Source organism: Pinus tabuliformis, chromosome 9 (assembly GCF_031772625.1).
Source record: "Pinus tabuliformis cultivar Carrire ecotype Pingquan chromosome 9, CPIR1, whole genome shotgun sequence".
Classification (NCBI taxonomy): domain Eukaryota; kingdom Viridiplantae; phylum Streptophyta; class Pinopsida; order Pinales; family Pinaceae; genus Pinus; species Pinus tabuliformis.
In genome coordinates this window covers 1,409,833,391-1,409,855,441 of record NC_142307.1, presented here as the reverse complement: position 1 = coordinate 1,409,855,441, position 22,051 = coordinate 1,409,833,391, and the positions used below count along the sequence as shown (strand labels likewise).

The 22,051-nt window shown below is 41.9% G+C and overlaps 1 protein-coding gene across 3 annotated transcripts in view; it reads right to left on the bottom strand.

Annotated features, from left to right (window-relative positions):
* LOC149153829 (MATE efflux family protein) overlaps positions 1 to 21,719 on the bottom strand; it is a 131,277-nt gene extending 109,558 nt beyond the window's left edge. Inside the window, exons 1-2 of one of the 3 annotated variants that reach the window (XM_089440230.1) lie at positions 21,102 to 21,719; positions 17,190 to 17,244 (exon numbers count right to left, since the gene is read on the bottom strand). The gene's annotated coding sequence lies outside the window, so the exon portion shown is untranslated. The remainder of the gene's footprint in view (positions 1 to 17,189; positions 17,245 to 21,101) is intronic. The other 2 variants (XM_089440231.1, XM_089440229.1) reach the window with 2 other exon arrangements.
* Between the last annotated feature and the right edge of the window lie 332 nt (positions 21,720 to 22,051).

The window sequence follows — 22,051 nt, the reverse complement described above, 5'->3', positions numbered from 1 at the left end:
ATGTTTGAGCTATTAAATTAACAAAATATCAGGACAACAATCACCTAGGTTAGGAATTTCACAAGGTATGAGGGATTTTCTTTGATTGAGTTTCTCAAAGGTTTCAAAAGTTGTGCTTGCCTAACTATTAAATCTAGGAGTTTGTGTAGTAGATATCAATGATAGCATCAACTAACCTCAAATTTGAGGACAGATTGGAAAGTGCCTCAAATTTTTTGTCTTGGAAAGTGAGGTTAACATTCTTATTAGAAGAGAATTATCTCTAGGACATCATCAAAGATGTTGATGTTGTGGTTATGCCTACAGGTCCATAATAGCAGCTCACAGAAAGAAACGAATGTTAAGCAGATGATTTCCAAATCTAGTTACCTGATCGAATTCAAAGAGATGGCACCACCAAAGGAGATTCTAGAGCCTCAATCATTCAACTCCTCCTGCAATTTCCAACATTTTGAATGCTCCAACAATAATTGACCAAGCCACCTAAGTAGCCTTGAACTCTGAAGGTATCAACATGAAGTGTGCAAATTTGGTCAATTGATCAATTGTGGCAAAAGTGCAATCCTTCCTTCTAGACCTAGGAATCCTTATGATGAAATTCATGAAATGGTTGGATCATTTGATTCCTTATATATCAAACAAGAAATCAACTAATGAGATGTTAGATGCCCTTGTTGGCTTTTGCCAGAGCAAGAACATAAACAAGAAGATGATGTTGTGGAACAAACTCAGATATATAGAGATGTCCAAATCAAATAGTTTCCAATTACTTGATCAAGGTCATGTAGCTTCCTATTCAACTTGCACCAGTTGGGAAGAAGATTGAAGATGCAAAAGTCAGATAATGGTTTCTCAATTTAATGGGAACTCTTTTCCAAAGGCGTCTATGTTTTTGTGCATCTTCCTACCTTTGAGAGACAATGGGATGATTGTATTGAAGAGGAGAATGAAGTCAAAGGCCAGCAAGAAGGTCAGTGATGATATCTCATCCCTATTTGGATAGGCAAAGAAAGGTAGAGGAAAATGACCTAGCAAGGGTTTGGGAAAGAATGAGGACCCAACCTCACAGCCAGGGAAGAAGGACTTGAGCAAGATAAAGTGCTTCATTTGTCATAAGCACAAGGATTATTCATCATATTGTCTAGACAAGAAGGGCAAAGGGTAGCAACAACATAGTAGGTGGCAACCTCTACAAAATCTCAGGTGAATGAATTTGTTGCTAATTTCAAGAAGGATTTCTCATTGGTATCTTACTTTTATATGAACATAGTTCCAAGGGATGCTTGATATGTGAACAATGGGGCATCTGGGCATATGACCTTAGCTTGGCAATTGTTTTCAAGTCTAAAAATGAATAATTCAAGGGTTTAGGTTGAGCTTGATGATGATGCCAAGTACCCAGTAGTAGGAGTTGGTATTATTCCCCTTAAGCACCAATCAAGTACATCTTACACTTTGATGATGTTTTTTTAGTTCTAAGTCTCAGGAAGAACATGCTTTCAGTTTCAATCATGGAGGAAAAGGGTTATGGGTCAAAAACCAATAAGTCCTCATTAGATCAAAGGAGTCTAACCCAAAAGCAACATAAGTGATAGGGGTGAGGAAAGGCAAATATCTAGAGGTCGCAAAGTGAACCCATTTGAGCCCTAGTTCATAACAGTGACAGCATGTGCAAGCTATGGCACAAGAGGATGGGGTACCTTCATCATAGAGCATTTCCTATTCCAATGGAGATAGCCATAGGTCTTCCAAATTTTGACATTAAGCAACAAGGAGTATGCAAAGGGTGCATGTTTGGCAAGCATGCCAAGGCTGCATTCCCAAGTAGCTAGCATAGGTATAAGGAGATTATAGAATGAAGTACATTCAGATGTTTGTGAATCAATGTTAGTTGTGCATCAAGCTTAAGAAGCATGTACTATATTTCCTTTATTGATAACTTGTTTTGCAAGGCGTGGATCTACTTCTTAAAGACCAACGATGAGGTTTTAGTTGGTTTTAGAAGCTCAAAGCTTTAGTTGAGCACCAAACAGGGAAGAAGATCAAGGTCTTGAGATCAAACAATGGGTTGAGTATGCCTTGAAGGAGGTTGAGGGTTTCTACAAGTAGGCAAGGATCAAGAGGAAGTTGATTATTTTATACAACCCACGGCAGAATGAGGATGCAAAGCAAAAGAATCGATCCATTATAGGGCCATTAAGGCCATAATTCACGACCAAGACTTGCCAATGTTTCTTTGGGCAAAAGCATGCAACACAGTAGTCAACATCCAAAACAAGTGTCCTCACGTGATCTTGGAGAACAAGACACCAAAGGAGGGATTCATTGGTGTGAAGTAAAGGTAAGTCAGCTTTGTATATTTAATTGTCTAATTTATATCCATATATTGGTAGAGAAGAGGATCAAGTTTAAGCCCTCCAACAAGAACAATTTATTTGTAGGTTATACTGAGATTGCAAAGGCCTATAAAGTCTACATTCCATAGCAAAGGAAGACAGTAGTCAGTAGGGAAGTAAAGTTTGAAGAGGTCTTTGCATCTAGGAAGTCCCATGAACCAATTTGAGTGATAGAGGACGAGGATTGAAAAGATCTAAAGGTTGAACCTAGGTCCCCACAAACACTAGTGGGTTCTAGTACTGGACATCAGTATTTAGGTGAGGAGGGAGATACCTTTTCACCTTCTAGTTCCATTAAGAGACCTCGATGAATCTCTTATACATAAGGGATTCTAAAGAGTATTGTTGTGACCACAAAAACTAGTGAGTTCTAGTACTGGGCATCAATATTTAGGTGAGGAGGGAGAGACCTTTTCACCTTCTAGTTCCATCAAGAGACCTCAATGGTTCTCTTAGACATAAGGGATGCTAAAGAGTATTGTTGTATACTTTAGATCTAAAAATGCTTTCAGATACAAGATATCCAAGAATACCATAGAAAATTTGCTTTAATCTATTGTAAATATAGACTTAAGGTAGGGAAACACCTTAAAATTGATCCTTTTATGGCAGGAATACACTTAAGTTCACTTTCCTCTCAAGGCTAGTAAAGCACTCAATGAGCTAATCTCCAAATACAATAAAATACACACCTCTCATAAGAAGGACATACTTCTTCATGATTAAAAAAATAATAATCATAACAACTTCTTAACTACCTAGTGGACCTTCTTTAATGAGGCCCCATTACATTTATTCAATACTAACTACCATAGTGGGCCTTGTTACCCACCACTTGTGGGTGACACCCATAGGAGAAATGTTTCCCCTAGATGTTCCTCAGTCGCCAGCCAGTAGCCCCTTGCAGCCACCAGATAGCTCGATGTGCCACCATCTCCGGCGTCCACCACCTGAGCCAACCATTATGATTCATCGCCCATTTGTTATGATTGTATGTTTAAAGGTGGGCCTTCCAACCTCGAAGGTATGGCTTTTCATTATGTAGTTTGTTATCTTTACTTACTTATCATGGACACTCTTGGACATTGATTAATGGGGGGATTTGGCAAAAAGAATGGGCTTGGTTTGTACTCTTGTTCCCTTGTCCATTTTGGTGGTTAACCTTGTATTCTAGTCACGTGGGATCGACTTTATTGGCTACTAGCTTTAGGAGTGCCATTACATGGGAAATCATGATTTTGGTTGTGTGGTCCCGCTTCCCGACACCACATACATTACTCCCCTCTCCTCATTATAACCACTTTTCACATATTTCAAACATATGACACCACATACAGCACTCCCCTTTGCTCATTTTAACCACTTTTCAGTATAGCTCAATGTGCCACCATCTCTGCCACCTGAGCCAGCCATTATGATTCCTCGCCCATCTATTATGATCATATGTTTGAAGGTGGGCTTTCCAACCCCGAAGGTATGGCTTTTCATTATGTAGTTGGGTATCTTTGCTTACTTATCATGGACACTCCTGGACATAGATTAGTGGGTGGATTCAGCGGAAAGAATGGGCTTGGTTTGTACTCTTTTCCCCTTGTCCATTTTGGTGGTTAACCTTGTATCCTAGTCCCGTGGAATCCCCTTTATTGGCTACTAGCTTTAGAAGTGCCGCTACATGGGAAATCTCGATTTTGGTTGTGTGTACCGCTTCCCGACACCACCTACATCAGTCCCCTCCGCTCATTATAACCCCTTTTCACATATTTCCCATCCGAGTCCACATTTGTCCATTAGGTCCACAAGGAGTTAGTCTCCCCCTCCCTTGTCCACACTTTGGGTCAAGCCAAGAACGATGCCCCAGAGGTTGATGCAGCTAAAAAGAAAGTAAAAAGCATAATTTGGCCACTATCAACAAGAAATGTACCACAAAACGAAAAAGATGGTCGGGACATACAAATTTAGTGTGTGGGCAAAAGCCAACATGAGCTCTACCCCCTTATCATTATGACCATCACCCTCGTTCCTAGGGCCCCTATATGATCCCCCTTCATCACTAAGGAACCCATGATTGTCCCAACCCCAGGTGGGCGATGAACTCCCCAACCTTAAGGGGGTATTCATTGCTATATCATGCACTTCATGCTTTCATCCCCTAGAGCCACGAGTAGTTACAAAAGAAAAAATCAGTAAAAAGCAAAGGTATACGAAGAAAGGTGGAAAAACAAAGGTCGGGGTAACTCATGTACCACGATGGCTCCCTCCTATATCTATATACCCAAATGTGGGATTCCCTTATCATAGCTACCTTTGCACTGTGGCATGTGGCATGGAGCCTTCCCCTAATACCCCACTCTGCTCCATCATTATATCACACACCACCTATCATTTGATGGATGTACCATGGACATGCCACTCCCCTTAGAGGTTGAAACCACCTAATAGGGTCCTTGGTTAACCTTCTTCTTGAACTTGGAGACACTTGTATGTTCTAAAGCCCATTATGGAAGGGCATGCCACTATGAAGTGTCCACTTGGTTCCATGATTTGTAAGCTTATTTACTCAATTGCACTAATGATTTGTTGTACTGGAAGGTGAGGGGACGCATTGGATATTATATAGGATTGCGGGTGGGTCATTATCTTGGGTTTGGTCTCCCTATACGAGGTCTAGGCCCTTTAGAGGATCATATTGGCATTTGTAGGGTGAGTGTTGAGAGCCATGGGCCTCCACCATAGCAGAGAGCAAATTGCCACATCATGGGATCCTTCAGTTCCACTCATTGTTTGCTCGTGTTCCATTTATTTGATGATGATGATGCACCTAGACCACCTTGCCCAGTCGGCTACACTCTTGCACCACACACTTGGCAGCTAATCCAAGGCCTAAATGAGGATGTGTCTCACCATGGGAGACAAAGGGAGGGCTTGCATCATTCTTCTAGCCCTTACAAATGGGATACAAGCATGTTCAATCCATTTGGAGACCCATGAGGATGTTTTGTGCCCCCATAGCCACTTGGAGGCACCACAGGTCATTTGCTTGGATATCAAGGGGCCACCCCCTTTATCACTATGTTTGGAGCTCATCCATTCACTTTGGCACATATTGGACTCCACTAGGCCTCTTAAATGGCCCTTCGACCTATTGTATCTATCATTTTGCCCTCTTAAGAGGCTTATTGTTGTATTATGGAGCTATCTTGGTGGGCTTGTCACCAAGTAATGTTATTTTGCACATTATTTTATTAGTTGGGGCATCATTAGGCCTAATTAGGCAAATCAAACCCCTTAGAGGAGGATATATATTGATGTGATGATCATTTCATTTGATCATCACTTGGATTTGGATCTTTATCTCTTCTTGAGAATTTCGCTATAGCTATTGGAGGACGAATTGGATATCTTTGATGCATTTTGATGTTTGGAAATCTTGTCTTGGTCTTGGAGCTTCGATTTTTGTCTCTCTTGATGATTGGATGATTTCGCTATACTTGTAAGTGCCTTTTTTATGATCTATCTCTTTATTTATGTCACATGTATAATGTATGAAAAATTTTGCTCATGAAGCTGGAGTTGCTGCCCTAATGGAAATGTGAATTTATTGAATCTTGACTTTGTGAGGGTTTTTCATATGTTTCATGTTTGGTATAGTGAATGAATGTCCTAGGGGTATATGATCTTCATTATCGCCCTGACAAGACACCAATTGCAGCATCAAAGAAGTATAAATTTTCCTAGTAATTTATTTGTTGCCTTTAGGGCTATGCAAAGTTGTTGGGGAACTCCTTGACAGGGTAAAAGAAACTCTAAATATTGAGATCTCATTGACTCCATTCTCCCAACAGGCTAGGCATTGGTCTAGTCCTCGGTGATCACCAAATCAAAAATATATTTTCACCTCCCTCCTCCTTTCTGAGCCCTAACCCTAGTGTCTCCTAGGGCATCACACAAATTTGATTGTAGGCATCCAAAATTGATGAAATTTGGTTTAGAACTGGGTTGGTGTGCCCTTGAGAGGTCCTCCAATTTTAAAGCTATTCTGATGGTTGAATCTAAAGTTTTTCCAAGCCCTAGCTCGAAGATCATTTCTCCCTTAGTTTCCTTTGGTTAGTGGCTTCTTCAAGGATCATTGCATTGAAAATTCAAGTCAAATTTTATCTCTTTGATCCTCTCTTTCTCCCTCACTTGGTCAAGTCCTTTTGTCTGAGGTTTCACCCCAAACCCTTGACCTCGTTTGGGTCCACTAGGGTTTCTTTGTGGTCCCGCAACCTTATCACTCCAACTCCACAAGGATTGTTAAAGAACCCCATTCTCCTAGGATTCTTGGGTCTAGGGCACTTTACATCAAGAAATAATCCTCATCCCTCGATCTAGGTTTTCCCTTGGCCCTTCTTGGAGAGTTATTCATCTTGCCTCCTAAGCAAGCAAGCCCTATCATTAGAGTGTCTCCTTTGAATAGGTTATTGAGATCACTGCTTCCATTCATTGAATATTATCCTTAGTGATTTCTTTGATACCGGGACTCCTCCCATCAGTGAAAGTTCGTAAACAGTAGGGAGCTTCAGTTGAGGTGATAGTGGGCTATTGCTCCATTGTTGCCACTTGACCTAGTAGTTGCTCTAAAAGAACCCCTCCTAGGACCTCTGCTAGATTGAGCAGTAACAGAGCTTACTTTATAAGAACAAGCATATAGTGGACCTAGTCCACCTTAAATTGAATGGCCTCCACTATTAGTACTCTACTATGGACCCTTTAGCCCCCCATTAAATTACACTCCTAGGGAGGATCCCAACATTCCATCGCCTTAGAAAAGTGTTGCCTTCAACACTTTTTGTAAGGAGGTACAAACATAGACCAAGGTCCCATGGATGAGTGTTGATTGCAATGTTGAAGTAAGCCAAAGAACCAGGGTCCCATGTACGAGTGCTAACCACCATGCTAAAGTAGCCAATGTCCCATGTGCACGTACAAACTACAATGTTGAAGTAATCTAAGGAGTTCATCATAAATCCAAGTCCTAGGTCCAAGAGCTCATGCCAACTCCCCACTTCATATACCTAAGCTCAATACTTCGCTGAGAATGGTGCTCCAAATACCTAACACGATCATGTGGATCCAAATATATAGATCCAACTATATCCAAATAACTATCCACGTAAGTGCAAAAGGTCGAGTGTGGATCTAGAAGCTCCACTACCACTATAGAATAGACAAGCTTGTTGATTTATGGTAGCATTCGATGTGCTCTAAGCCTCAATTTGCAGGGAGGCTTGGACACATGTATTCCACAATACCCAGGAATCGTTTTAGGAAATTCCACCCAGAAACAGTTTTATTAAAATAATTAATTATTTTTAATGAGTGCCTAAGTCTAAACTTAGGAAATTAAAATAATTAAAGGGTATTAATCTAACTCTGGGTGAATATTCTAGAAGAAGACGGAGATAGAGTCCAAAATGATCTGAGCCATTGGCAGGATCTAATCTGGGTCGTTGGTTCTCAACTGGAGGATTATAAGAAGGACATCGATGGGCACTTGGAGAACACATCGAGTGGAGATCAGAAGATCGAATTTCTAAAGCATAGCAATTGTCGGGAAGAGAATTCGAAGTGATCTTTTGCAGTGAGGGGCAGGGATAGTTCCAGTTGGAGATTTCTCCTGATTCGGGAATACTCAGCAGAGAAGGCAGAGAGAGATCTAGCAGAGGCAGCGCAAAGCCATAGAGGCTAATGCGGGGCCATGCAAGGTCACGCAAAGTAGCGCAGAAGCCCAGAGGGAATCCGTAAATTTGCTAGAGAATCGATTTTCGAAGCCAGAAGTCAGGGTGTGAGACCAGGAGGGTAGAAGTCGAAGTCTAAGAAGCAAATCGATCAGTCGGGAGGAGTGACGCAAACCCCATTAGTTGTGACGCAGTGATTGTGTAGAGAATGTGCAGAGGCAGCCAGGGGCTGGCCATTCAGTGGTTGGATCAGCCAGAGTCTCTAGTGATAGTGTGAGGTAATCTCACTCATCTCTCTGTCAGTAATAATCTCTGTACTAGATAGCCAGCAGGGCATCCAAAGATTGTATTCAAAAAAACCACTGCATAATAATAAAACCCTCAACTGCTGCATTGGTTTTCCAGTGTTGATTTGGGGTAGCATCGGATGTGCTCTAAGCCTCAAATTTTGCAGGGAAACTTGGGCACATGTATTCCAAAGAACCCAAAAAGCATTTTGGGAAATTCCACCCAGAAGTGATTTTATTAAAATAATTCATATTTTTAATGGGGTTACTAAGTTTAAACTTAGAAAAACTAAAATATTAATCGGTATTAATCTAACAGGGGTGAAACTTCTAGAAAAAGACACAGATCAAGCCTAAGCGATCTGAGCCTTTGATTATGATTTAATCTAGACTGTTGGTTGTCCAACACGAAGATATAAGAAGGGGCTCGAGGGTCATTTGGAAAACACACAAAGAGATTGAGGAAATCGATTTTCTAAAGTGAGAAGTTCTCAAGAGGAAAATCGATTGAGGATATTTCTTGCAGTTGAGAGGTAGGGATAGCAATTTCCGAAGAGAGAGATTCTAAGCCAGAGATACATCAGCAGAGAGTGATCCAGTAGCCTTGACGCAAAGGTTGACGCAGGGCCAGAAGGTCCACGCAAAAGCAGCGCAAAGGGAGAGAGAGAGAAAGTTGAAAGTCAGAGCAAAGGGTCAGTTTCAGTAGCTGGAAGTCGGGGTGTGAGACCAGGAGGCTGAGAGCAGTGACTCTAGGCTACTGATCGATTCCCCAGTCAGGTGACGTTGTGCCTGAGAGGGTTGATGCTAGGACAACGTAGAGGCGGTGCAGTGATAGCACAGAGCTTACCAAGGGCACCTCAACTATTAGCCAGAAGAGCCGAGACTTTGTCTCAGTGATTGTGTGAGGTAAACTCACAAAGCTTCTGCCAATATTTCTCTCTGTAACTAAATAACCCTATGAGGTATTCAGAGATGTACTCAGAATTTGCTACTGATTAATAATAATCCCTCAGAGCTGCTGCACTGATTTTCCTGCATTGGGTTTTTCCGGGGACTATTGTCCAAAAATAATTGTGTCCTATGTGTTTCTATTTTCCTTTCTCAGTTTCTATGTTTCAGAATCATATTTAATTTGGTGTAGGCTGCTTCAGTAATTTACTTCAATGTTTCAAGAAGAAATCTGAAATAAGCTTGTAATGTAATTTACAATCTAGGTGAAGTAGATTCAGTTGGTTGCAGTAGGATTCCTGAGATTGTTAGATCTAGGAATTTTCACATGGTATCAGAGTTGTTGATGTGAAACAGGGAAGAGCAGATCTAGCACTGAAGCAAGGGCCAACTTGCTGCAGCAAGCAGCAATTCGAATCCCCTGAGGGATTACGTAGTTCTAGCCAGGAGGGTTATATTTTCGTGGGTGTCTCTCTCTGAGTGAGCCGACAGAGAGGTAAGACTGCCAGATCGAAAACTTGCCAAGGCAGAAGGAGCTATGCAGAGCCACACAGAGCTAGAGGGATGCAGTTTTTTGCAAGCTAAGTGTTGGGCAGAAAAGTCGTCAAAAGGAAGAAGCAGATCGCATAGTGAGGGAATACTTCCTCAGTGATTTCTTGCCAAGGAAATCAGTATTTCTCATTTGTTGAGCAGCAGAGGAGCAGCAGCTTACCAGCTCCATCAAGGAGTGCGTAAGGCAACCTAGGAGCTATGCAATAGGGAGAAAGAGGGAGTTGTTCGACATTTTTTTCAGAGGATATGGCAACCAGTGGCTTGAAGGATCAGGACAGGTTGGACGGAGCTTCCAACTATGCCATCGGGAAGGCTAGAATGTCTTTCCTTCTAGATGAGCATACCCTCAAGACGTATGTTGATAATGTGGTAGTTGAACCTGCGCATGTAGATCCGCTAAAGAAGTACAAGGCTAAGATGTCAAAGGCCAAAAGGATGATCCTGGACGGAGGCAAGGATCACGTGGTGTGCCATGTTGCTAGCAAAGGAACTGCTAAGGAGATGTGGAATGCCTTGGCCACATTGTATCGGGGATCTTCTAAGTAACAAAATATGTACTTAAAATAGAAGTTGAGATCTACGCAGATGCAAAAGGGAGAACGTGTGGATCCATTCCTCACGAAGCTAAAGGAGACCCGTGATGAGCTGTCAGCTGCAGGGCATACACCTCAGGATTCAGAGTTAGTGAGACTAGCTCTAATTATGTCTCGGATGAATGGCAAGTCTTTGTCCAGAGTATCATGGGCAAAGCAGCATTACCAAATTGGGACGAAATGTGGGCAACTCTAAAACAAGAAGAGCTGAGGAGAGACCTGCTCAAGGTCAAAGTTGATCGGAGCAGTAGCAGCAGTGGTCGAAGCCCAAAGCAGAGGAGGAGGATAACGCAACCCTTGCATCAAAGGGACAACAAGGGCAACAAAGACGTAAGAAGGACGTCTACAAGGTGAAGTGCTTCAAATGTGGCGAGATGGGCCACTATGCATCCAAGTGTCCTTTGAAGAAAAAAGACAAGGATGAGAAGCATGATCCTAAGGTTGCAGCCGCAAAAATCGAACAGGAGGAGGAGTTTGCCATGACAGCCAAGATAACTCCAGGAGGGAGGTGGCCTGATATAGAACTGTAGTTCGATAGCTACAGATGGGCAGGATCCTTTAGGAGCCCACCTCTTGGATCATCACCTTGCTACGGGAGCCCATGATCAGTAGTAGTGGGATGGAGGAGTTTTCAATTAATGCCATGGAGTGTTGATTTGACAGATGCAGTAGTTAGTAGCGCTAGAATGTGAGCAGTGCAGAGCAGAGAGGCAGTAGTGCGAGGACGCACAGTGCAGAGCTTCGGCAGCGCAGTGGCTTCAAAAGAGAGCATGGGACTAGCAATAGTCAGGATTTCAACACCGAGGTGTATCCACTGGATACTTGTCCAGTTTTGGGTGTTTTCAGTTGCTTCTCTCAACAACTGAGTTGCAATACAGTTGCAATGTTAGCAATGGCAGTGCAAGCAACACAGCAGATGTAGCATTTTAGAGGGAGCTATAGTACAGATGTAGCATTGGCAGTGGCAGTGTCAAAGGCAGTAGTACAGTAGCAGCAGCAACGCGGTAGTTGGTGGACAGCATGTCTGACATCAGCAGCGCAAAGGACGATGCTTCAAAGCCAGAGCAGTATGCAGTAGCAGTGTATTGTTAAAGCACATTCCTCGCTAAGAGGGAGTGTTGATCTGGGTAGCATTGGATGTGCTCTAAGCCTCAAATTTTGCAGGGAGGCTTGGGCACATGTATTCCAAAGAACCCAGAAAGCGTTTTGGGAAATTCCACCCATAAGTGATTTTATTAAAATAATTAATATTTTTAATGGGGTTCCTAAGTCTAAACTTAGGAAAATTAAAATATTAATGGGTATTAATCTAATCATGGGTGAAACTTCTAGAAAAAGACATGGATCAAGCCAAAACAATCTGAGCCTTTGATTATGATTTAATCTAGGTCGTTGGTTGTCCAACAGGAAGATATAAGAAGGGGCTTGAGGGTCATTTGGAAAACACACAGAGAGATTGAGGAAATCGATTTTCTGAAGTGAGAAGTTCTCAGGAGGAAAATCAATTGAGGAGATTTCTTGCAGCAGAGGGGCAGGGATAGCAGCTTCTGAAGAGAGAGAGATTCTCAGCCGGAGAATCATCAGCAGAGAGTGATCTAGTAGCCTTGACATAGAGGCTGACACAAGGCCAGAAGGGCCACGCAGAAGCAGCGCAGAGGGAGAGAGAGAAAGTCGAAAATCAGAGTAGAGGGTTAGTTTCAGTAGCCGGAAGTCGGGGTGTGAGACTGGGAGGCTGAGAGCAGTGACTCTGGGCTACTGATCGATTCCCCAATTGGGTGACGCTGTGCCTGAGAGGGTTGACGTTGGGACAGCGTAGAGGCAGCGTAGAGCCTACCAGGGGCACCTCATCCAGCAGCCGGAACAACTGGGACTTTTTCTCAGTGATTGTGTGAGGTAAACTCACAAAGCTTCTGCCAGTATTTCTCTCTGTAACTGAATAACCCTGTGAGGTATTCAGAGATGTATTCAGAATTTGCTACTGCTTAATAATAATAAACCCTCAGAGCTACTGCACCGATTTTCCCGCATTGGGTTTTTCCAGGGACTATTGTCCAAAAATAACTATGTCCTATGTGTTTCTATTTTCCTTGCTCAGTTTCTATGTTTCAGAATCATATTTAATTTGGTGTAGGCTGCTTCAGTAATTTACTTCAATGTTTCAAGAAGAAATCTGAAATAATCTTGTAATGTAATTTACAATCTAGGTGAAGTAGATTCAGTTGGTTGCAGTAGGATTCCTGAGATAGTTAGATCTGGGAATTTTCACATCCCGCATTGGGTTTTTCCAGGGACATTTGTCCAAAAATAACTATGTAGATGTGTGTGATGTTTATTTCTCTCCTATGCAGTATTTAGTTTCCGCAATTTATTTGGTGTAGGCTGCAATGTATGTATTTCAGTATTTGTCGTAGAAAATTGAAAGTAACTTATTCAATTAATTTAGCAAGTAGGTGAAATATAATCAGTTTGTTGCAGTAGGAATCGGGTAACGGATTTTTCACATGGTATCAGAGCACAGATCGTGAGAAGAAAGAGCTCAGAAGTAGAAAGGAAGAGGAGTTCGAAATTACTACAGAGGCAGTGATTCGAAACCCCAGAGGCAGCGCAGTTCGTGGGCCAAGGAGGTCAAAGTTTTGAGGAGAATTTGATTTCTCTAAGTGAGTCAGAGAAATTCAATCTCCGGATCGAAGCTTTCCGGAGGCAGGCGTGAGCAGCGTATTTTTCCTTGTAGAGCAAATCTTCAGCTAGGACGCAGATATTTTGCAACAGTTGCTGGCAAAATAGCGTCAGTGAGGGAGAAGAAGACACACTTGAGGGAATTCTTCCTCAGAGGACTTCCAGCCAAGAAGTCTGAATTCTCATTTGCTGAGCAACAGCAGGGAGCAGCAGATCTACTAACTCTAGCAGGGAGTGCGTAGGCCAACCCAACAGCGGCGCAGAGGAGAGAGGAGGCAGTTCGACATTTCACTAGCAGAGATGGTAGCTCATGGGTTGCGAGATCAGGATTGGTCAGACGGTGTATCCAACTACGTGATCTGGAAGGCAAGGATCTCATGCCTTCTGGATGAGCATGATCTCAAAACCTATGTCGACGATGTGGTAACTGTACCCGCGAATCCAGATCCGCTCAAGAAGTACAACGTCGAGATGGCAAAGGCCAAGAGGTTGATCCTCGACGGAGTGAGGGATCATGTAGTGTGTCACATTGCTGGCAAGGATACTGCTCGGCAGATGTGGGAAGCTTTGGCCACACTATACGAAGGATCTTCCGAGCAGCGGAAGATGTACTTGGAGCAGAAGATGAGATCCACGCAAATGCAGAAGGGGGAACGCATTGATTCGTTCCTAACAAAGCTTCAGGAGATCCGAGACTCGTTGGCAGTTGTGGGGTCAACACCTCAACCTACCGAGATGGTGAGGTTGGCCCTGAACTTAGTCTCAGAAGAATGGCAAGTGTTTGTCCAGAGTATCCTGGGCAGAGAAAGATTGCTAGATTGGAAAGGAATGTGGGCCACTCTTCAGCAGGAAGAGATGAGGAGAAACATAGTCAAGTGCAAGCTTGATAATAGCAGCAGCAGTAGTGGGACGAAGCCAAAGGAGGAGAAAGAGAATGCATCCCTTGCATCTAGGGGCAGCAGGAGGAGCAGAAGAAGAAGAAAGATGTTTCGAAGATCAAGTGCTTCCAGTGTGGTGAACTTGATCACTATGCTACACAATGTCCTCTCAAGAAGAAGGGCAAGGACAAGAAGCATGATCCGAAGGTTGCATCCGCGAAGATAGAGGAGGAGGAATTTACCATGGTTACCCAGATACCTCCAGGGGAGAGGTGGGGTGATCTAGAACTGTAGTTCAAAAGAACTACAGATGGGCAAGATCCTTGAGGAGTCCACCTCTTGGATCAATACCTTGCTACAGGAGCCCAGATCAGAAGTAGCAGGATGGACCAGTGTTAGTTGGTGCAGAGGAGTGCCAGAGTGATAGTTGCAGTGGCTAGGAGCGCCAGAGACTAAGTAGTGCAGAGCAGAATTGGAAGCAGTGTAGTTGGCACACTGCAGAGTCAGCAGCAGCGCAGAAGCTTCAAAGGATTAGCGCAGAGACTAGCAGTAGTCAAATCTCCAGCAACAGATGCATCATGTTGAACATCTGTTCAGTAATTTTGGATGTTTTTCCGTTGTTGATGCAGTAGCAGCACCAGTTGAAGAAGGTTGCAGTGCAGATGCAGTGTTGGCAATGGTAGTACCAGCAGCAACACAGATGCAAAACTTATGAGGGTTGCAGTACAGATGCAGTGTTGGCAGTGGCAGTGTCAGCAGCAGTACAGATGCAGCATTTGCCTAGTAGTTGATCGGCAGCGATGTCAAACATCAGCGACGCAAAGGGAGATGTTATAGAGTCTGAGTGATGCTTCAGCAGGTTGCATACTAGAGCACATTCGTCGCTAAGAGGGAGTATTGATTTCTGGTAGCATCGGATGTGATCTAAGCCTCAAAATTTGCAGGGAGGCTTGGACACATGTATTCCGCAATACCCAAAAATCGTTTTGGGAAATTTCACCCATAGATAGTTTTATTAAAATAATTAATTATTTTTAATGGGTGCCTAAGTCTAAACTTAGGAAATTAAAATAATTAAAGGGTATTAACCTAATTGTGGGTGAAACTTCTAGAAGAAGACAGAGATCGAGTCCAAAATGATCTGATCCATTGATTAGGATCTAATCAATGTTTTAAAACTCCGACTCCAACTCCGACTTGGCCGACAGTCAACTCCGACTCTGACTCTGAATCAGTATCAACTCGACCAGTTCGATTTCAAAGACTTGGCCGACAGTCGACTCCAACTCCGACTCCAGCTCAGTATCGAATCGACCGGTTCAATTTCAATGACTCGATCGTTGTAAGAAATAAATACCAAATATTTATTTTTATTAAAATAATAATAATAATTGAAGATTTTTGTTCATGTTTCCAAACACAGCTTTAGAATATAGATAGAAGACAACATATGATCAAAGTAGGCTCATGAATATATCCATTATATCAAAATGGCACCCAGTGCACTGTCCAATACATACATGATGATGATATAGAGATCAAAACAAAAACACATAACCAAGGAGGCTAGAAATGGCCTCTACAACAAAAGTAAACTGTGACCAGTACTACTGGCTACTGCTAGAGGAGCCAACATCATCTGGCTCAACCTCTGAATTAGAGTCAGACAAGGAAGCCCACGGCTCCTCCTCATCATCATCTCCAACTGCAACTGTAGAAGTGGTAGCACTAGCAGGCAGTGCAACTAGTGACTATTGAGATAGACGAGAAATGTGCTTCCATCGTGGCTAAGCAGAGGAAGTGCCTGCAATTGGAGGACTTGGGGCTAGCCCTAAGGCTGGCACAAGTGGATCTGCATTCAACTGAACATTATGTTCAAGTGATGCCACCATCTGTTGAAAATATACAAAGTTTGCTAATAAATATAACATGTAAAGGTGAATATATCAAAATGGCACCAAGTGCAATACATATCAACAACAAAATATATAATCAATGAGGCTTTAAATGACCTCTAGAGTTAAAAAACAAAGCCTACAGACTATGGGGCCACTAGCCTACTACAAGTACAAATCTACATATATGATATTAGTGATCAACGTTATCACTTGAAACTTCTCATCATGATCAAAATCAGTTGGTTGAGTCTCGACTCCCAAACTTTGCAACTTCTTGAGTCACAAACTTCTCTATTGGTTTAGTGACTTGAGTCTCAAACTTCTGAAGGTATTCTGCCCTAATATGCCCTATTACTTCATTTGGTCCTCCACATGGTTTTACATGGCCTCCTATCCCAGCCAAGTGTTACTTGAACTTATTAATACCCGCACCTGCAATAGATTTTTGGCAATATTTGCAGATCATTTTTCCATCAATCATATCACAATGAGCCCATGCAGTAGTATCATTGGATTTTGGAGGCATGATGACTACTACTTCGCTCAAACTCTTTGTTTTTTCACTACTCCAGCAAAAACTCAACACTCTCCAAGCTCCCAATCAAACTCACAAAAACTCCGGCAAATGAGGGGGGTGAGCTCCTTTTAAAGGGTTGGAGAGGGTGTTTTTGGAGGGAAACAACACTTACTTTCCCTCCAAAACACCCAGGAAGCTTCCTAAATGCCGTCATGTGGGTCCGTCGCGACCTTGGCAATGAACCCGCAGGTTTAGGATGGAACCGGCCGGTTCAGGCCGGTTTTTGTGGATTTTTGGTGAAATAGGCCCATGAACCGGGTTTTTTGTCCAGTTTGACCTGGTCGCCCAATGAACTGGCCAGTTTGACCAGTTTCTGGTTCAAGCCAGCCAGTTTTTAAAACTATTATTTGGCTTCAATAACCTACAATATCTCTGAATATGAGCATTTAATTCAATTTCCTGAAGAGCATCTTAAGATATCAACAGTGGCACTTGATGGAGTGTTAATAGCCATGGTGAGTGCTGTTGGAAATGCCAAATAAGAGACCATTACATTGTTGTACTATAATGTTTTGCTAATTAAGTTATTGAAATTTTGTGTTATTTGTGAAGAAATTAAAGAAATGGAAAACAAAGAATGAAAACACAAATATGAGGGAGAAAACAAACTAGTGATTTGCGTTCAAATATGAAATAGAATTTGTTGCATCGTTATCACATACTGTACCTGGAATAACGTTGTTTGAGGATCTCCTCATGCTGCAGAAGGGAGTCAACTGAAACTTTGTTGTGCAAGGGAAAAGAAAATATTTAGAAACAGGCAACCATATATATCTGTCTGAAAAATGGACGAGACAAAGGTAGAAAGTAGATCACCAAAGCTCAAGAAGCCAGTATTATGTGGCATGGAGTCATAACATCAACACTTAATCTTATCACAATAATATAACACACTCTTATACATATGGAATTTGGCTGCAAAAGGGGAATATAAACCTCACACAAATGACAAGCAATGAAGTTCACGAAATTGGCAATCTATGAAATTTGAATAAGGAAATAACAATGAAGGATGACAAAATGCTGAGCTCGGGAGAATCAAAATCTGTGAGAGATCTCTTGGCCCTTGACATCAATGAAATTATGAAAATATTTGTAACTTCTGGTCATAAAGAAATAGAGACAGAAATGGGTACACTCGAACACGAACAAGGCAAATATCAAATGATCAGACGCCATATTGTAAGTAATTATATAGTTCATGCACGTGAACCCAGAATTGAGGTGTAGATTGGAGGTCAAAGTCACTTAGATGTGCTGGAACATGGAATAGGAGTGAGAAGAAATTTATGTTTACACATTTGAAAGGACATTAAAGATGCATAGGAAGGTGACAGAGGATAGGACGATCTTCCTAAAGGATCAACAAGATTGCCACTGCAATCTTCCGTTTATGCAGTGTTCATGAAGTTCTATCAGTTTTTTCTCATTTCACGCTTAGAATCGACTAATCACTCCATTTTCCACCCTACCCATGAGAGCATGTGCAGGCAGTGCTAGGTAATCCCCTGACTCAATAGATCTGGCCAAAGAAGATGAAACCCTGTCGAGAGCCTTAACCACAGAGATTATTTCACGCTCTATTCCTGAGCCAGCATATTGCCCGCTTCTTTTTCCCTTCCTTGGCATTGGCTGTTAGGAGTCAGGACAGAATTTTGCAGCCTTTCGCCCAAGTCCATGGGAAATAGATGGCATGCCTCCAGTTTTATGATACTCTTTAGGTATTAGAATGTCACGTCAGTTTCCACTTTACATTGACTTACATATGTCCTAGATCTGGGGTCTCTTCTTGGCCACTTTTTGAATGGACTTCGAGCATATAAGTCCATTGCTATTGGACTTGCTCTTTTCTGTTGCATTATTGCATACATCTGCTTAATTTACTTAGTGTTTTGTCTCTTAGTTTCTTAAGATAAGTCACAAGTTCATGTCCCTTGGTGACTACACAGATGGAGTGCCTTCGCAATCCTAGAGACTTTTTGGGCTTTCTTTCCAATTAAGGTTGAAGTGAGGAGGCCAAAGTCCCGGAAGGTATAGGCAACCATAATTTGAGATTTCATATGGTAAGTAATCCTGAGAACAGAATGAATGGCCATAGGTGTTATAAGCTAGAGGCATTGATAATTTATGAGATCAGGTTCAATTGGGCCCAATTTGCAAGCACCAGGTTTCAATCTAGGTTATCTGTTAAACTAAAGTTTATCAAGAAAGTAAGATATAACTGGTGTCCAAATACTTATCGGGAAAACAACAGACAAACTTACCTGTGGGTTTAATATCTTCTTTTATGTACTGGAATTTTTATATGATGCCCTGCTGAAATTGTCCCCTAAAGCATTGAACATTCAGATGGGAATACTAACAATATTTAGGACTTAGGAGAGAGAGTTGAAGCAATTGCACACAAAGAAAGTACCCCCAAGACATATATGTGAAAAAGTAAGGACCCTGTAGAGAAGCATGAAGAGGATAATGACAAAAAGGACAACTCTTGGGATGAGGAGGGAAGGCGAAGAGCAGTGTAGTGTGCTACGTAGCACAGCTCAGAGGATTCATCTCCAGAGGAACTTCACATTGTCAACATAGAGATAGAGAAGTGAAGGTAGTTGCTCCGTGCCTTGTTTGCATGGATGATTTTTTGAAGCTTTGCTCTAGTCTTAGTGACCTTACAACAAAATATTTCTTTATCAGCAGGGGGCTGGTGAATGTGGAACGTTATCTTGTGAGCTACATGGTGATCCGTAATTTCTGGGTTTTTTGGTTAACATATTATTTCAAACATGACGTGGCCTATCAATTTTCTTTATATGATGGGCAGGTCTATCGTTCATAGGCGAACAGCAATAGCTCCTGATCCAAGTTGAATTCTCTTTTTCCTAGTCCACACTAACTATCCGACATTGTTGTAGTTCACTTGTTAGGGATACCCCTCTAGGGTACCCTCCAAACAAAGATTTTATGAGTCTACACAATGTTAGCCTTTACAAAGTACCTGTGCTACCAGCCTGTACAATGGTAATATTGATCAGTTCCCTACTAGGACATCTAATGGATGAATTTTGGGGGAATGCCAAGAATCTAGGATTATTCTAACATATAAGTGGAACATTTTACGAGATAAACTACATTAACTGCTCAGATGGTAGAATGTTTAGAGAAAAGCAACTAATATTGCGAGAAATTCCTAAGGTCAGGTGAGGATCATATAGGTCTATATAGTAGTGGTAAGATCATAGTTTTTCGCCTTCGGTATGAGTCATGTTCAACGCCATACAGATTAGCATAGGAAGAAATCATCATAAGTAATTCCATGTCATTTCATTTTATTCTACTTCAGGAGGTCTTTTAGAACTGGATTTTAGAATTTGAGTGCCATTCAAGCATATAGTCATGGTATATTTGATAAATTAGTTGAAGTTTGTACCGTTCTGAAAAACTAAACGAGGATGACGACCAAACATTTATGCAAACGTACCATCATCAGTTTAACAAAGACTGGAAGATAGGCAGGTCAATCAAATACGTGATACATATAATTCATTGCTCTGCATAAGTTGTCTATGATTTGCAAGCCAACAGAAGATCAAAGGCCCTTCAGCAAGATGCTGGTTGATTATGTATAAAGACTTGTGGCATGAATATCAGATATGAAATGAATTTTTGTCAACAACAACTCCAAGCATTCCATGCTTCTTACCAACCTAGAATTGAAACATATGCCATCCAAAAAGTTATCGATCACTCTGTTACCTACCATACATGTGTGATTGATGGATGATATCGGACCGAATTCTTACTCGCAAGGCGCTCGATCATTTCATACATCTGGCAATTTGATGAGGAAACATCTGGCAATTTGATGAGGAAACATCTAGAAATTTTGTAAATTCGTTAGGGATGGGTGGTTCTTGGGTACTGCGGTTGTCAGTACCATCGGCTTTTCATGTTAGAAGAACTCCAAATTAGTTGGTTAGCCTTAAGTTTCTCCTCAATCAGGAGTTTCTAACTTAAACCTTGGACTTATTCAATCCAAAATTCCATCCTAAGTTGAAACCCCAGCCATCCATCTAACACTACAGAAATATTTAGAATGTTCTCAGACATTCAGCACATGAATTAGCTTAGGTAGGTTAGAACAGAGCTACCTTCAAATGCAGTTTAAAGGGGTTATCTTCCCTTTCAGCTTCATTTGAAGGGTGGCAACCGTGTCAAACAACTTCTTTCAATGATCCTAAATCAATCAGGTATTGAATACTAACACATTCAATCGATCAGGTCAAAGCATAATAATCATATGCAAATTCAATTTGAAGGGGCTATCCTATCTATCTTCCCATTTAGCTTCATCGGGCCCTTGAACAACATGTAAACAAATAGACAAATCTTAGGTGCAACCTGTCCTTCAAAACAACATCGCCACAGCGTACAGATGTTGCAGAACAACTGAAACATGCAACAGCTGGCATAGTCCCATGCATCTATAAAACACATGAGCCACAACTGATCATAAAACTAACATTTGAAACACTGCAATTGGCAATCTCATAGAAAAGGGACAGGAGGTGAAAAAAATGATTACCTGCGAGACACAGGTGCGTTGTCCACGAAGCAGAAGAAGACTCCTAAAATTGATTCGTTGCGGGTAAATACATATGAGAATATACTTGTGAAATGGAGCCACCAGTCAATGCTCCCAGGGCTGAGCACACGAAAGAAGCCGGGCATACTTGTCGTGCGTGTGGACGAAGTCAGTATATATACTGAGGAGGAAAGTGCCGCATCAAATTTTAATCAGATGGGATGCATTAAAAAAACGCACAGAAGGGGGATTTCGTCACTAGCCTGTGAAAAATTATCAGGGGAGGTGAGTACCAAGGCGGGGATGGACTGATAGACGAAAGTATGAATTGTTTCTTTATAATATATAAGAGTGGATTTTTGTGGGGGAGGGTGGAGTCGCAGAATTGGGAATTCCGAGCACGGGCAACGCATGTGGGGCACGCTATTCTTTGATGTGTGCACAGTCTCTCAAAGAGCAACGCTGTCACTAACACGGCCAACATTTTAGCGGGGGAAAAAGAAGGGAAGTGGTTGCGTGGTTCGAACAAATCGCGTCAATGGCGTCATTTGAGAATCCTTTTGACTTTTTGCATCATCATTCGGCAAACCCTCCGTTACATTTCCCTGCGTGGCCTTTAGCATTTCCCTGCACGGCAGATGGCTTTCCAAGATAGATGGGTCTTTTTGGATTTTAATCATAAACCTCCAATTCCCTTCGTGCCCTTCAGGCTGACATGGCTTTCCACCGCTTTACTACGAAATGCAGTAAATTTTCCATTTCCCTTATTTATATGCAGTAAAAATTTCACAATTCCCTTCGTGCCCTTCAGGCTGACATGGCTTTCCACCGCTTTACCACGAAATGCAGTAAATTTTCCATTTCCCTTATTTATATGCAGTAAAATTTTCATTTCCCTTGATGCCCTTCATGCTGAGATAGCTTCCCACTTTTAAATACAGTATTGATGT